A 16,630-nucleotide genomic window follows, 5' to 3' on the forward strand; every position below is an offset into this window, starting at 1 on the left:
AAAGAAAGAAAGAAAAGAAAAGAAAAAATGAAACATGAATAAAAGGTCTGGGCATGATGACTCATGCCTGTAATCTTAGCACTTTGGGAGGCTAAAGCCAGAGGATCCCTTGAGCTTAGGAGTTCAAGACCAATCTTGCACAAGAGGGAGACCCCATCTCTACTAAAGACAGAAAAAATTAGCCAGGCCTCGTGGTGGGTGTCTATAGTCCCAGCTGTTTGGGAGGCTGAGGCAGGATGATTTATTGAGCCCAGGAGTGTGAGGTTGTTCTGAGGCACTGCATTCTAGCCCTGAGGAGGGAGTGGAATCACACCCTCTCACTAGGCTTAACCAAGAAGAAATAGATCTCCTGAACAAACCAATTTCAAGCACTGAGATCAAAGAAACAATAAAAAAATCTCCCAATAAAAATTGCCATGATCCAGATGGCTTTATACCAGAATTCTATCAAACCTTCAAAGAAGAATTTATACCCATACTGCAGAAATTATTCCAAAAATTTGAGAAGAAAAGAATTTTCCTAAACATGTTCTACAAAGCAAACATCATCACCTTGATACCAAAACCAGGAAAAGACCCAACTAAAGAGAACTTCAGACCAATTTCACTAGTGAATATAGATGCAAAAATTCTCAATAAAATCCTAGCCAATAGATTATAGCTTCTTCTTAAAAAAAATCATACATCATGATCAAGTAGGTTTCATCTCAGGGATGCAAGACTGGTTTAACATATGCAAATCCATAAATGTAATTCACCATATCAACATAAGCAAAAACAAAGACCCTATGATCTTCTCAATAGATGCAGGAAAAACATTCAATAAAATTCAATATCCTTTTCTAATTAGAACATTTAAGAATATAGGCATAGGTGGCACATTTCTTAAACTGATTGAAGCCATCTACAACAAACCCATAGCTAATATTATACTGAATGGAATACAACTGAAAGCTTTTCCACTTAGAACTGGAACCAGACAAGGTGGTCTTCTATCCCCACAACTATTCTACATAGTGCTGGAAGTTCTAGCCAATACAATCAGGCAAGAGAAGGAAATAAAGGGCATTCAGATGGGGTGGAGGAAGTGAAGCTCTCCTTTTTTGACAACAATAGGATCTTATACTTAGAGAACCCCAAAGACTCAACCACAAAACTCCTGGAAGTCATCAAAAAATACATAATATCTCAGGATATAAAAATCAATGCCCACAAATCAGTAGCCTTTGTATATGCCAATAACAGCCAGGTTGAGAAGCTAATCAAGGACACAATTCCCTTCACAGTAGCTTCAACAACAAAAAAAAAAGAAAGAAAGAAAGAAAAAAAAGAAATACCTAGGTATATACCTAACAAAAATGGTGAAGGATCTCTATAAAGAAAATCACAAAACCCTAAGAAAAGAAATAGCAGAAGATATTAACAAATGGAAGAGCATACTATGCTCATGGATAGGAAGAATCAACATTGCCAAAATATCTATACTTCTCAAAGCAATCTAGAGAGTCAATGCAATCCCCATTAAAATACCAACATCATACTTTCAGGATTTGGAAAAAATAATTCTTCATTTTTTTATGGAACCATAAAACACCCTGTATAGCCAAGGCAATTCTTAGTAATAAAAACAAAGCCAAGGGCATCAGCCTACCAGACTTTAGGCTATACTACAAGGCCATAGTGATCAAAACAGCATGTTATTGGCACAAAAATAGAGACATAAACATTCAGAGTCAAACAGAAAACCAGGAGATGAAAGTAACATCTTACAGCCACCTGATCTTTGATAAACCAAACAAGAACATACACTGGAGAAAAGAATCTCTATTCAATAAATGGTTCTGGGAGAACTGGATAACCACATGCAATAGACTGAAACTGGACCTGCACCTTTCACCACTCACAAGAATTGATTCAAGATGGATAAAAGATTTAAATATAAAGCATGAAACAATAAAAATCCTTGAAGAAAGTGTGGGGAAAACATTTGAAGATATCAGCCTAGGGAAAGATTTTATGAAGAAGACTAATGTGGCAGTTTCAACAAAGACAAAACTAAACAAATGGGACTTAAACTAAATAGCTTCTGCTCAGCTAAGGAGACAACAACCAAAGCAAACAGATAACCTTCAGAATGGGAAAAGGTATTTACCTATTATGAATCAGATAAGAACTTGATAACTAGGATCTATAGAGGACTCAAATTAATCAGCATAAAAAGAGCCTACATTCCCATGTATCAATGGGCAAGAAACATGAATAGAACCTTCTCTAAAGAAGACAGACGAATGGTTAACAAACATATGAAAAAGTGCTCATCATCCTTAATCATCAGAGAAATGCAAATCAAAAATACCCTGAGATATCGCCTAACCCCAGTGAGAATGGCCCACATTACAAAGTATCAAAGCTGCAGATGCTGGCGTGGATATGAAGAGAAGGGAACACTTTTACACTGTTGGTAGAACTGCAAACTAATACAAGCTTTTTGGAAAGAAGTGTGGTGAATCCTCAAAGAACTCAAATTAGATCTCCTATTTGATCCTGCAATCCCATCACTGGACATCTATCCAGAAAGAAAAAAAATTCACTTTATCATAAGGACATTTGCACTAGACTATTGCACCTCAATTTACAATCGCCAAAATGTGGAAACAACCTAAATGCCCAACCTAAATGCCCACTGATCCAGGAATGGATTAATAAACTGGGGTATATGTATACCATGGAATACTATTCAGCCATCAAAACAGATGGAGAAGAGTGGTGCCTGTGGCTCAAAAGAGTAGGGCGCCAGACCCATATGCCGGAGGTGGTGGGTTCAAACCCAGCCCTGGCCAAAAAAAAATCCAAAACTGCAAAAAAAAAAAAAAAAAAAAGAGAGAGAGAGAGAGAGAGAGAGAGATGGAGAATTCACATCTTTTGTATTAACCTGGATTGAGGTGGAACACATTCTTTTTAGTAAAGCATCACAAGAATGGAGAAGCAAGAATCCAACATACTCAATTCTAATATGAAAGCAGTAGATGACCTAATGATGGTGGGGGGGAAGGGAATGAGGGAGGCAGGAGAGGGGAGGAGGGAGGGCATTGGGGGTTCATGGTGTATGGCACAATTCTTGGGGGCAGGACACAATTATAAGAGAGAATTTACCTAACAAATGCAATCAGTGTAACCTAATTCTTTGTACCCCCAATGAATTCTCCCTCTAAAAAAACAAACAAACAATAAAACTTCCCAGCAGCCTGTTTAAAAACAATGTGCAAAAGAGTCTAATGAGCCCCCCACATTCTCATCACCAGAGTCAAGCACTATTACCATTTAACCAACTTGTTTCACCTACCCCTCCAGGTTTTGCTTTGGTTTGTTTTTCTAGAACAAATACTACTATGATTAGATTTGTTAATGCAGTAACTCACTATGTGGATTTATAAATAAAAACTCCTAGAACCACGATAACAGTATGGCACCAAACAAAATGAAAAGCAATACCTGTTTGTTATCTAACACTCACTTCCTATCCAAACTTCCTTAACTATCTCAAAAAAATCTTTTTACACCTTGTTTGTTTGAATCAAGATACAAACAGCATCTACATATTACTGTGGCCAGTGTATTGTCTAAGATTTATAAAGTATATAATCCATAAAACCATTCACAACTTCCTCCACGCCATTTGCTTACCCCACTTGGGTTGCTTTGATAATAGAAAGCATTTGTACAGCCTGCGAAGTCCTGTGTTCTAATATTGGTAGGATTCATTCCTGCCTGGCCAGTAAGCAAACTGTGTGGAGACCACATGGTGCTGGAAAAGCAGACGCCAAGGTCCCAGAGCCCATAGTGAGGAGATGGATGGAAATGTCAGTGCCGGACAGAGGCAGCTGTAGGGCAAAGACCATGCTGGCCCTGGGGTTGGGCTTACTGGTGAAGCCTTGACTGCCTGTGTGGCCTGGAGTAGGTCATTCTCCTCTTCCATCAGATGGAGCTAGTGGGCATTCTCATATACTTCTGGGGAAACTCTCCTTGAATACTAGTTTTTGTTTGTTTGTTTGTTTGTTTGTTTGTTTTGAGACAGAGTCTTACTCTGTTGCCCAGATAGAGTAAAGTGTAAAGTATACTCACTGCAACCTTAGACTCCTGGGCTCAAGTGATCCTCCTGCATTAGCCTCCAAGTACCAGGTATGTACCATCACACCCAGCTAATTTTTGTAATTTTAGTAGAGATGGGTCTTGTTCTTGGTCAGGCTGGTCTCAAACTCCTGAGCTCAGGGGATCTTCCCACTTCAGCCACGCAGAGTGCTAGGATTACAGGCATGGACTGCCGTGCCTGGCTCCTGGGTATTAACTTTCTAGACTGAAATTTGGCAACATATATCAAATGGAACATAATGTGTTTTCTGACACAACATTATTTTAATGGACAGTTGGACAAAAAATATTTAGTGCCGTTTTTACTCAGCAAACATTGAAGATAACCAACATCCTTCAATGTGTTCCAGTGAATGAAGAATGGAACATACTCAGAAGGAAATGCCAGGCAGCCCTGTGAATTAGACAATTGCACAGGCCATATCATTATGTAGAAAAAGAGGGCTACAGGCTTGGTGCTTATAGCTCAACCGGCTGAGGCGCCAGCCACGTACACCTGAGGTGGTGGGTTCGAATCCCCAGCCCAGACCCCCCAAACAACAATGATGGCTGCAACCAAAAAATAGCCGGGCGTTGTGGCAGGCGCCTGTGGTCCCAGCTACTTGGGAGGCGGAGGCAGGAGACTTGCTTGAGCCCAGGAGTTGGAGGTTGCTGTGAGCTGTAATGCCATGGCACTCTACCCAGGGGGACAGCTTGAGGCTCTGTCTCTAAAAAAAAAAAAAAAGAAAAAGAGGGCTACAAAGATGTTATCATATTGCATAATATTCCATGTATGATTTAGATTTAACAGTTGTATTGAGATATGACTCACTTACAAAATGGTTCACCCATTAAAAGCATACAAAATGGGAGATATTGGCCAAAGGGTACAGAGTTTCAGCTGGACAGGAGGAATGAGTTCTGGAGATCTGATGTGTGTAGAGCACAGTGACTATACTTGAAGTTTGCCAGGAGAGTAGTTCTTTAATGTTCTCAAAACAATAAAACAACAAAACAACACCACAAATCCTGATACAGATCTGGGGTGATGGATATGTTTATAAACTTGATTGTGGTAATCAGTTCATAATGTATACCTATATCAGAACATCACTTTGTACATTGTAAATATGTGCAGTTTAAATTTGTCAATTATACCTCAATAAAACAGGGAGAAAAAATAAAATGCATGAATCAATGGTTTCTAGTATTTAATAGAGTTATACAACCATCACCACTATCAATTTGAGAATATTTTCATCATCCCTCCTCCCCACAAAAAAGAAATTAAGGATCTCTGAATCTGGAGGACAGGCTTTCTAACCATGGTACTTCTGGGAGCAGAGAAGCTGGCCCCTGGCCTGGGAGGAGCAGTGTGGCTCCTCCCATCCTGCTGCAAGGTGGTCCGTGGCAGGTGTGACAAGGCCCCAGTGAGTGCTGCTTGGCCAGGGGCCTGTGTAACATGTGCCAGTCCTAGTCCTGGGCCTTCTCTGCCACCACCAGCTCCTCTCTAGGGGCCTTCCCTGACTGCCTCCCACACCCACTCTGAGCTGGGGTCAAAGACTCTGGGCATCAGCCAGTGTGCCTGGTCTGCTCCTCAGCAGAGAAGTCAACATAGGGAGAAAAAGAAGCTCTTGTCCTGGAGGGGTGCAGACTGTCCCATGTCACGATCTTGGTCTGTAGAGTAAATTGGACCTTCTCATGGGCCCTCAGATACTGTTGAGCAAAAGTAACTAAAAACATACCAACATCCAGACTCCCAGCCCTTCATCCTGGCATGTCCCAGTGCATAGAGGGAACCATAACAGAGATACTGGCATCAGGGGACTTCTTTCCCAGAAGGGATTCACCAATCCTGCGTTAGCTCCCATAGGCCCTAATCACAGAGACAAGCCACAGTGACTGTCTTGTGACTCATGCCAGGTATCTGGATACCTGCTGTTTGAAGACCATCTGGGTATGACACTGTGTTTTCATTTACCAAGAAAAAACTCCTCAATCGTGCATTATGATGGACTCCAAGTCTCTGCTGAACACAGGGCTCTGCTTGGCCCCCTCCTGCCTTCTACCAGCTTTCCCCCCTGTTCCTGCCATTCCAAATCCAGCCTGGTGTCTGACACAACACTGGCCTCAGGCCTTGGCTCAGTTCATGGGGGCAGGAACTCATCTCAAAATGCTTGAACAAAAAAGAAAGGAAATTTTCTATTCCTGAAAGTACATTCAGGGTTTCAGACAATGTCTTCCTGGTGCTGACTCTACCTGGGGTCTCTAGGTGGCTGGGGTTCATACAATGAGCCCCTCTCAAGAGATGTGAGAAGTGAATTCTCTTCCCCAGTCATGGATTGAGCTAGGAGCTGGAGCCTAGAATTCACCTTGGAACTCCTCAGATTTCAGGGTCCAGGAGCATGTGTTTCTGAGGATCTCAGTTTGGCTCAGATGGGGAAAGGCTGCTGAGGAAGGATGGACATGCCTTCCCCATGTCCTCTCTTCCCCTGACAGTCAGACTGCACTTGGGAATGGGGGAGGGTATAGCAACAGACTTCCCTCATGGCTTTCCCCCCCACACTGAGATTCCTCAAGCATTTCCTGGGCCCACTGTGCACCCAGACCTATTGACACTGGATAATGATGATTCAACTTCTACCTTGCCCTTGATGGTTTAGTCAAGCTGGGGGAGGGGAAGGCAGATGTAAACACTTACTGTGCTATGAAGTACCACAGATAATAAGAAGCAAGCGGGGGGAGCTGCCCACTGTGCCTAGAAGTGGAGGGTCACTTGAGCCAATCCTGGTGGTGTGCAACTGGGAGGAAAAGCTTGAAGTGGTGTGATCAAGAGGGGTGATTGGTTCATATGACTGAAAAATTCATGAGGTAGGTGCAGGTACAGCTAGGTCCAGGCTGAGGATGAAGATTCCTTCTCTTTAATTCTCTCAGCTCTGCTCTTCTCTGTGTTGGCTTCATATCAGCTTTCTTTATCTGGTGGCTCCTAGAAGCTCCAGGCTTATATACTGTTGCCTTTGAATCCCCAATGGGCAGAGAGCAACCTACCCCAAAGTTTCCAGCAGAGTTGGAGATTTCCCAAGAGGGTCCAGGGACTTGGGTGTCCTAGGGTCAATCCTTGCAGGCACCATTGAAGTTGGGTTTACAGACTCACCATGCAGGTGGGATGGGCATCTCCAGGCAAAATCTGAGATGCTATTACCAGAGGAAGGATGTGGCTAATGGCTTGTAAAATCCTTTTATCCATCACAAATGGGTAGGAGTGTCCCCAGGGGGAGGGAAGGATATCTTGACACACAGGGCCTAGTAGAAGAGAGGCATGTGGGGAGCCAGCTGGCTGGAATTTGAACCTCAGGTGGGGTTGGAGCTGGAGCCTGGGGGTTTGGGGCATGGGGCCTACAGACAGGGTACTTGGGTAGGGCCTTCCCATCCCTCCTATCCTGTTGTGGAAAGCTCAGTGGAAGTCTTTAAACAGCGATGACCTTCAGGGTATGCATCTTAGAAAGATCTAGGGCAGTAGAAGGCTGGGTGGGTGGGTTTTGGTGTGAGCCTGGAGCAGGAGGAAAAGTGGGTAAAAGGAAGCTCTGGGGGACAGCACAAATAGGGACCCAGAGCTACCAGATGGGAGAGAAGGGGGAAACCAGGAGGGCCTTGGTGGGGGCCAGAATACAGGATGGCAGCAGCCTGAGAGCATGGGGACCACTATTTGGGACTGTTGGATGGGAGGTGCCAGGGGATACCTCCCCCAGTGCAGGCTCTGCAGGTAGTGGGATCTGCATCTGAAGCTTGCACTGGGAACTATGCTGAAGATGGGTTCAGAGCGTAGAACCTGGACATCGGGGCACGGGGGAGGTGCAATGCTGAGAATCATGTCAGTAGGTTTGAACTGAGCTCTCGTGCCAGATCCTGTGGGACTATCACCCTGAGCAAGTCCTTCACCTCCCTGAGCCTGGGTTTCTTCATCAGTGAAATGGGGCTGAGAAAGCCTAGCTCATGAGGACAAAGGGAAGGGGCTGGTAATCCCTGAAGCACAGGGTAGGTGCTCAGAAGATGGTAAGGAAGCCCATAGGCAGGACAGAGGCAAGACCAGAGAAGGCCCACAAGCCAGCCTCAGGGCTCTGCTGTGGAGTCACCACCAAGGAAGCCACAGAGTCCCCACCATAGGCAGGATTTAGAGCCTTTGTTATTTCCTTCAAAAAACACAGCTGGGAAATGAATGATCACTGAAGACAAGGATAGGTGTTGGTCAGATGGCCTTTCTGTCAGCCCTCCCAGCAGAAAGGGATTTTTGGAGATTATCTTATCATCAACAGACAAACAAAACAAGCTATTTATTGCTTGTTTGCAGAGCAGGAGTGAATCAGACCATGGTGGGCCCTCAAGGAGTCCAGGGCCTTCTGGGCCAACTCATCCAGTGACAGATAGGAGAGGAGCCTGCGAGGCTTGGCACCTGGTCTGGAGCCATCAGCAGGTCAGGGCCCTGGAGGTAACACTGCCCATTAGGCAGAGCTGCACTTCCAGATTTGGCATGAACTCTATCACCCTCAAAATTGGCTGGTAATGTTTTCAGAGGGGCCCAGCACATTCTAGTCAGTTGTTTCGTGTATGTATGTGCACACAAGCAAAGGGTGAGTTGGAAGCCAGAGGACCGGTGTGATAGATCACTAGGGCCATGCTCAGTGTGTGAGCTCCATCCTCTAATGACGAGGAGAGTGGCCAACACAAGAAATTGCTGTTCTTCAAGGCCTTGGCCTTTGTGGTTCTCTCAGCCAGAAAGGCTTCCTCTACCCTAGTTGGCTCTTGTCACCCGTAGATAATCCTTTCTTGACCACCCCCCTGAAAGCAGCTATCTAATTCATTCCAACTTCCTGCCTGACACTGGCCCTTTGTCCAATGCTCTGGAGTTGTCCTCTAATGGGCCAAGCCTCAGCCAAGTTTCCACCTGTTCCCAGGTCTCCCTGGAGTTCCCCAGGCTGAGAGGGCAAGGACTCAGGAAGCTTCCCCACTGGGATGTTGCTTGCTCTGCTGCACCAGAGGGAAGGGCAAGTGGTCAGTGGAGCCTGGGCTGCTGCTGGGACCTGGGGGTGAGCTGGGGCTCAGGTAGCTTCCCTCCTGGGATATTGCTTGCTTTGCTGCACCAGAGGGAGAGGCAAGTAGTCAGTGGGGCCTGGGCTGCCACTGGGACCTGGGGGCAGGCTAGGGAAGTGGCAGTCAGGTGACTTCTCAGGCCTGAGAGGCCAAATGCACATCATTGGCTGCATAACCTCCATTGTCTGCTTCCATATACTAAGAAGATGCAAAGCTCAGGCCAGGTTCAAGTAGCTACTGCCCAGTAGGCTCTTCATGCAGAAAAGGAATGTCTTTGCCAAGAGACTCCCAGGCATGGCCTCTGTGCCCAGACATTCTCACGGCAAGGGAGCAGTACCACTTCCAGTCTGCTGGGTTAGGGTTTGGGTCCCTACTCCACCTCTAAGACCCTTAATTGCTATCCCTTGAGGACCTCAGTTGTCTCATATGTGAAATGGAATCAATACATGAGTTGTGAGGATTAAATAAGAGGAGATGACAAGAATATTCATGAAATTGTAGGATAAAGCAAAAATACTTTTCTGATAACAATGAAAGGATAGTATAAACAATCTCATCAGAAATCAAAACCAAAATCTTTCTAAACAACCCTAAAGCAGAAGACTAAATTGAAATAGTATTAGAACATACATATTATTAAATAAAACCTGTGTGATACATACAAAGCAGTATTCAGAGGAAAGTTCATAGCCTGAAAAATGTCTTTTAGAAAATACGAAAAAAGAAAAATTCTTGCAGTAACATATTTCTTTTGTTCAGTTTTACATAACCTGAGTGCTCAAAACTAAGTAGGCATAAGCTACTGAGAGAAAGACAGAACAGGGCAGTTTCTATGGTCAGGATGGAGGGGGAGGCTCCTGGAAGCTTCAATAGTTGAAAGCTCAGGGCTAGACTAGGTAAGACGCTGCAGTGTGGCTGATGCCAGCTGGATCATATGGACAGAGAATAAGATTGTCCCCTACCAGGGGTCCTCAAACTTTTAAAACAGGGGGCCAGTTCACTGTCCCTCAGACCGTTGGAAGGCTAGACTGCGGGCCCCGGGACGAGTCGGCTGTTAAGCAGGACAGGCGGTGGCAGCAAAAACACCCAGTGGGCTGGATAAATGTCCTAGGCAGGCTGCATGTGGAGGCTGTTTGAGGACACCTGCCATAGACAATCCAATCCAAATACAAATGAGCATGGCTGTATCCCAGGAAATCTTTATTTTAAAAAGATGGCAGAGCAAGTCAGGTTCATGGGCCATAGTTTACTAAACTCTGAGCTGTAGCATCATTGTAGGGTGTGTCTATTTGCTCAGTTTGGTCCCACTAGAAATCTAAAACCTTAGCCACCACCAGTGTTTTTCACATATGATAGCAAGAAAAACATGGGTGAGAGGGCAGGAGAGAAATATTGGATTAAAACATGGCTTCCCAAGTCTTGCTTTGTTGGAAGATCTGAGTTGATGATCTGTGCCCAAATAATGCAGACTCGGTGGCAGTAGCTAATAGACTGGTTGTGTGGGCAGGGCCTGGAAAGAATGAAATTGAAAATTAGGGCCCAGGTGGTCTGGGTTAAAATTGTGTAGCTGGGTGACTTGAAATGGGCAGAGCATGGTGATATCAGTGATCTCTGTGAACCCCCACCAAAGGGCATCCCTGGTGGAGGAAGCCCTCTAAATACCTACCTTCCAGACTCCTTGCTCAGTGTGCCAGGAGGACCCAACGTATTAGCTATGTTCCTTCAAGGCTTCCAGTAGCCAGTCTGTGATGAATAGCATCTCTCCTTTGTCTCAAGCTGACGCATTAAACCCAGCAGCATTGGTAGGTGAATCCACATCAATGGATGAGGGCCAAATAAACCTAGCATTCATCTCCTTGGTCAAATGCACTGGAATCTGCCCTCCCTTTGCTCCACCTCCCACCCCTTCTACCCATACTCCCTGGGATCTTGGTCATCCAGATTGGCAAGGTCATATAACTCTGGCCTCTGAGATTCAGTCCTATACCTCTCTGCCTGGCTATGGTCGGATGTAATTCTCACTGGGGCCCTGAGGTCCTGAGGGGTGCAGGTATGCAGAGGCAGTCACCTGTGCTAAAGGATTGTCTCTGTTGTCAAGGGAGTCTCAGGGAATCTGGGGATTCAGTTCTCAGTCCCATTTGTGTCTGTCTGACTGTCCTTCTCCTACGTCTCAAGGTCTGATGCCCTAACCAAATATAACTAACCTCAGCAAAGTTGTACATTTAATTGTCACTGCAACTCTGCAACCCTTGCAATCAGGTCATAAGCTTGGTTTTCAACCACACCTGCCCTGCCCTCAGGAGATGAAACCATCTCCAAGGCCACCATGGAGTTTTCATTCTTAGCTGTTATTTTCTTCTTGTCCCTAAGTATACTGTAGCACTATGCTTCTCAAACTATCTCTGAGGAAGGGTCATTAAAAAAAAATTACTAGTACATTGCAGACTGATATTTTAGTAAATACATTTAACAAAAAGCATTACTAAAAATTTAATACAAGATATACAAAATATTATATCAGACATATACACAAGTATTTTTCAATATATAAATGTAATTAAAACAAACAGCATAGGAAAAAAAATTTAATTATAAGAACTATACATTCACCAAAAATGTATAATTAGATAATTAATATAAAGAATCATATCTGCATGAAAAACTTTTTATCATTTTGCAAACTGTAAATACAAATTTAAAAGTTTAAAAATGATTCCCTTTTTTGATGATTTTGATGAGTTTGCTTTTCGCTTGTTGACTTATTTATTCTAGGTTGAACCAGCACAATGCTAGTCTCAGGGGACAATATATATACATCTGAGCTTTTTTAAATTCTAGTTTTAGTAATTTTCATAGTACAAAAGCCAGTCTCACACAGAGGTATGTTGACAAAAATGAATGTAGAAACTTAAAAGTGACCCTAGGAAGATTAAGAATTCATTTTAAACTTTAATCTAAAATGGAGCAAATGACACTGTATTTTTAAAATTCATCTTCATTTCTCCATTGGCAGCCAGTCCCAACATTTATTCTGTAAGTTATAGTTAAATTATCTTTCAAAGAAAGAAAGAAATTCCATATTTTGAATACTCTTGGGTTGCAGTAAGACTAACCTTAAACCTTCAGATGTAGTAATACCACTATGCTGTTGAATGTGAGGAAGAACGACTTGCACCATGTGAGATCATGTGAGTTTGGCAATGCCCCAGATTGTCTACATCTTGCAATATGACAATTGGTCATGCTCTTGCATGCACTTGGGCGTAGCAGCTGCACCAAAATGCTACAAAAATTTCCAAACTTGTTTGATCTCTGATCTTACCTCATCTATAACCAGCAACAGTTGGTACTAGTCTGTAGAAAGGACTACATTTTGAAAAATGATGCTTTAGTGTTGTGTCAGCCTGTATTGTGCTACTATAAATGGGAATATCTGAGACTGGGCAATTTATAAAGAAAAGAGATTTATTTGGCTCACAGTTCTGCCTACTGAACAAGAAGCATGGTGCCAGCATCTGCTTCTGGTGAGAGCTTCAGGGAGCTTCCAATCGAGGTAGTAGGTGAAGTGGGAGCAGGTGTGCCACATGGTGAGGGAGAGTGTAAGGAAGAGAGAAGGAAGAGGTGGAGCCAGGCTCTTTTACACAAGCAGCTCTCCCATGAACTAATAAGATAAGAACTCACTCATTATGTCAGAGAGAGCACCAAGCTCTTGACAGATCCACCCCTGCAACCCAAATACCTCCTACTTGTCCCCATGTCCAACACTGAATATCAAACTTCAACATGAGATTTGGAGGGGCCAAACCCCCAGCCATATCAAGGGACTACTCCTTGGGCCTCCACCTATGGTTATCTCTTGCAACCACTGGCCATGTCCCATGTCCTATTTCTCCCTGGCAAAGTGGTGTAATCTGTGTGTGACTAACCAGATCCCAGAAACTATTTTGAGGATTTATTTCTCGGGGCACATTCACATATGGCAAGTTGAGGAGAATTTTTTGTTTGTTTAACAAAAAGCTTTATTGATCTATAATTGATATACAAAAATTGTACACAATTGATGTGCACAAGAATTTGAACATATACCTACACCTGGGATACCATCACAACCGAGGTACTAAACATATCCATCACCTTTGAACATTTCCTTGTATTCTGTGTGCGTGCACTCTCCCACCACACATGGTTTTAAGAACACAATATGAGCTCTAGTCTAACATATTTTAAAGTGCACAACATCATATTGTTAACTATTGGCACCATGCTGTATAGCTGATCTCTAGAACTTACTCATCTGGTGCAACAGAATCTTTATAACCAATTGAGAAAAAATTCCCTGATTCCTGAGCCCCCACCCCCTCGCAACCACCTTTCTAGTCTCTGTGAGTCTATTTTAGGTACCTTATACCTTATGTAAGTGGAACCACGCGGTATTTGGCCTTCTATGATGGGCTTATTTCATTTAGCATAGGTAGGTTCATTCATCTTGTTCCAAATGGCAGGATTTCCTTCTTTGGGGGAAGGTTTAATAAAAGCTCTACTAACTTGTGGGATAGGTGAGGGAAAACCCCAATGGAGACTGCAGCCCCCAGGGCTAGCAAGAACAAGGTGCTGCCAACACCCTCTGCCTATGGGGGATAGGGCTGTGTAGAGGGGCCACCAGCCAGGTGACCCTGCAGGGAAGGGACCTGGGAATAGCTACTTGGGCCTCCCTTGACCCTCTCAGGAAGAACTGTTGGTTTACCCTAGACAAAGGATGGGGAACCTCCCACCTTAAGGCCTCATGTGGCCTTCTAGGTCCTTAAGTGTGGCCTTTTGACTGAATTCAAATTTTACAGAACAAATTCTTTTCTTTTTATTAATACATTTTTTGTTTGCCTTTTATATTTTTATTTTATTTGTAAAATGAACATATTTAAAATATCAAAGATTATATGTAAATTCCAATGAAACAATCCTCCCAGATTAATTGACACAGTAAGAATGTTAGTAAGGGCTCAATCGACCGCTGCTATGCTCACGATTTATTTGTAACTGTTGGAGGGCCTATTACAGCCACACACGAACCCTTCCCTCTTCTCCTTCTCCTCTTCTTCTAAGACAATGGGCCCAGTTAGTTCCACTCCAGAGAAGTTAAAGCCAGAGAACTTTAACTCCCTAACTCGCCTCCCCCACAAGCTATGAAATTTGCCCACACACTACGGCCCCATATAAACATAAAAAAGGGGGTCTCTAACTGCCCATTGGCACAGATGCCAGCTTTGCACTGCCCAGGCAGGTCACTCTCTCCTTTTCAATAAACCTGGCCTGAACATCTCTGATCTGGCCTTGTCTCTGGATGCCACCACTTACACCTTTCAGTAATTTCTCCCACTGGATTGGTGCCTCTACTGAGACTGGTGGGTGAGAGTTTAGAGTGTTGAATATGTTGATCTATTACCAGCTTTTGACAATAGTGCACAGTCTTTCTGTTTGAAATGGAATTTGTGAATAGTTGCACAGCACAACAGTATTTTTTAGTTGTGTTTGCCTAACAGCCCATCATGTCAAAGAAGACCAAGAGAATGTTGAAAGAAGAAAACATTTTTTAAATGAGGATTGGGAATGCAATAGTATCTTGCTTCTCCTAAAGATGAGATGATTTGCTTGCTTGTGATACTATAGTATCAAAATTAAATCAAAGAAATTCAATGCTCACTAGCATTACAACACAAAAGGAGTATTACAAATTTAATACAATTTTTTCCTTTTTTAAAATGTGTATACATTTTTTGGCACATTCTGTATATATTATTTAATCTCTTTGGATGAATCAACAGATGCTACTGACTCTGCACAGGTTTTATACTTCATTTGGGTCATAACAGAAGATTTTCTTTGCTACAAAGAAAAGTGACTCACTTTGGCATTCTTGGAAACAGAACATGGGGAATGGTTGTCCTCAACAACTTTCAAGATAAAGGTCATGAAGTTGGACTGAATTTGGTAAATTTAGTGAGTGTATGCATAGATGGTACACCTTCCAGGAAAGGGACAGGGAAACATGAAGGATTTATTGCATAGAAAAAAAGTAATAACAGATTCAGATGCTCTCATTTCTTTTTATTATATTTGCATCAGCAAAAGCTCTGTGCTAAATCTACTATTTTATGTAATACTTTGCAACAAGTTACAAATATTATTACCTATGTTTGTGTAAATGCAACATGGCACCATCAGTTTCACAACCTGCTTAAGTTGAAGTATGGATTTGCCTGTATCATTTTAAAGTACATTGATTATCTCAGGGATAGGACTTAGCCAGATAATTACATTTAAGAAGAACAGAGTCAAAAGAAGAAGAAGAAGAAGAAGAAGAAGAAGGAGAGAGTCAGCAATGTTCTTGAAAGAAGATTTCTATAGGAATGCAGTATTTCTGAGTGATATCATGTCAAATCAAAACATGATATTTCTTTGCAAGGTAAAATAGTCTATATACGATAAATGGCAAAGAATAATCCAAGCATTTTGGAAAAGGCTATCTTTTTCAAAACACTTCTTCAAAAGGACATTTCAGACAAACCTTTTCCCCAGTTAGCAAAGGTTGTCGATGAGCAGGATAATACAGACACCCTATATATATGAATCTTTTGAAGAATACACAGCTGTTATAGACCTATTAATTGGAGAATACAGTGAAAGTTTCACTGACTTTGAGAATTATGATATCACACTCAAATCAGCATTTCAGCCTCACCTAGTCGATATCACCAAGGTCCCTAAAGAACTACAGATGGAATGATTGAACTCCTAGTAGATGACATATTAAGTCATTGATGCTAAGAAAACTCCAATTGAAATATGGGAAAATGCAGTAGAATACCCCCACTTTTAGTCAACATGTATGAAAAATGCTTTCTTGTTTTTCAGCCATTTACTGGTACAAATCTACATTCTCCGACCTAACACAAATCAAAATGCCTTTAATGTCAAAAATAACTGATACCTAAGGCTGGGAGTAATGACTCGCACCTGTAATCCTAGCGCTCTGGGAGATTGAGGTGGGTTGGTGGATTGCTTGAGCTCAGAAGCTCAAGACCACCCTGAGCAAGAGTGAGACCTGGTCTCCACTAAAAATGGAGCATTGTTGTGGGCATCTATATAGTCCTAGCTACTTGGGAGGCTGAGGCAAGAGAATCTCTTAAGCCCAAGAGTTTGAGGCTGCTATGAGCTATGATGCTATGGCACTCTACACAGGGTGATAAAGTGAGACTCTATCTCAAAAAAAATAAAAAGACTGATACCATCTAGAGGATCAACTGAAACTACAGAACTCCATGCTGCAACCAATATTCAAATACTTTCCAACAAAAAGTGGACACAGCAAAGTCATTAAAGGTTAACTTTAGAAATAAAAAAATAGGTTTTTAAAAAT

This window comes from Otolemur garnettii, unplaced genomic scaffold, assembly GCF_000181295.1.
Source record: "Otolemur garnettii isolate 467f Iridium unplaced genomic scaffold, OtoGar3 scaffold00146, whole genome shotgun sequence".
Taxonomy (NCBI): Eukaryota; Metazoa; Chordata; class Mammalia; order Primates; family Galagidae; genus Otolemur; species Otolemur garnettii.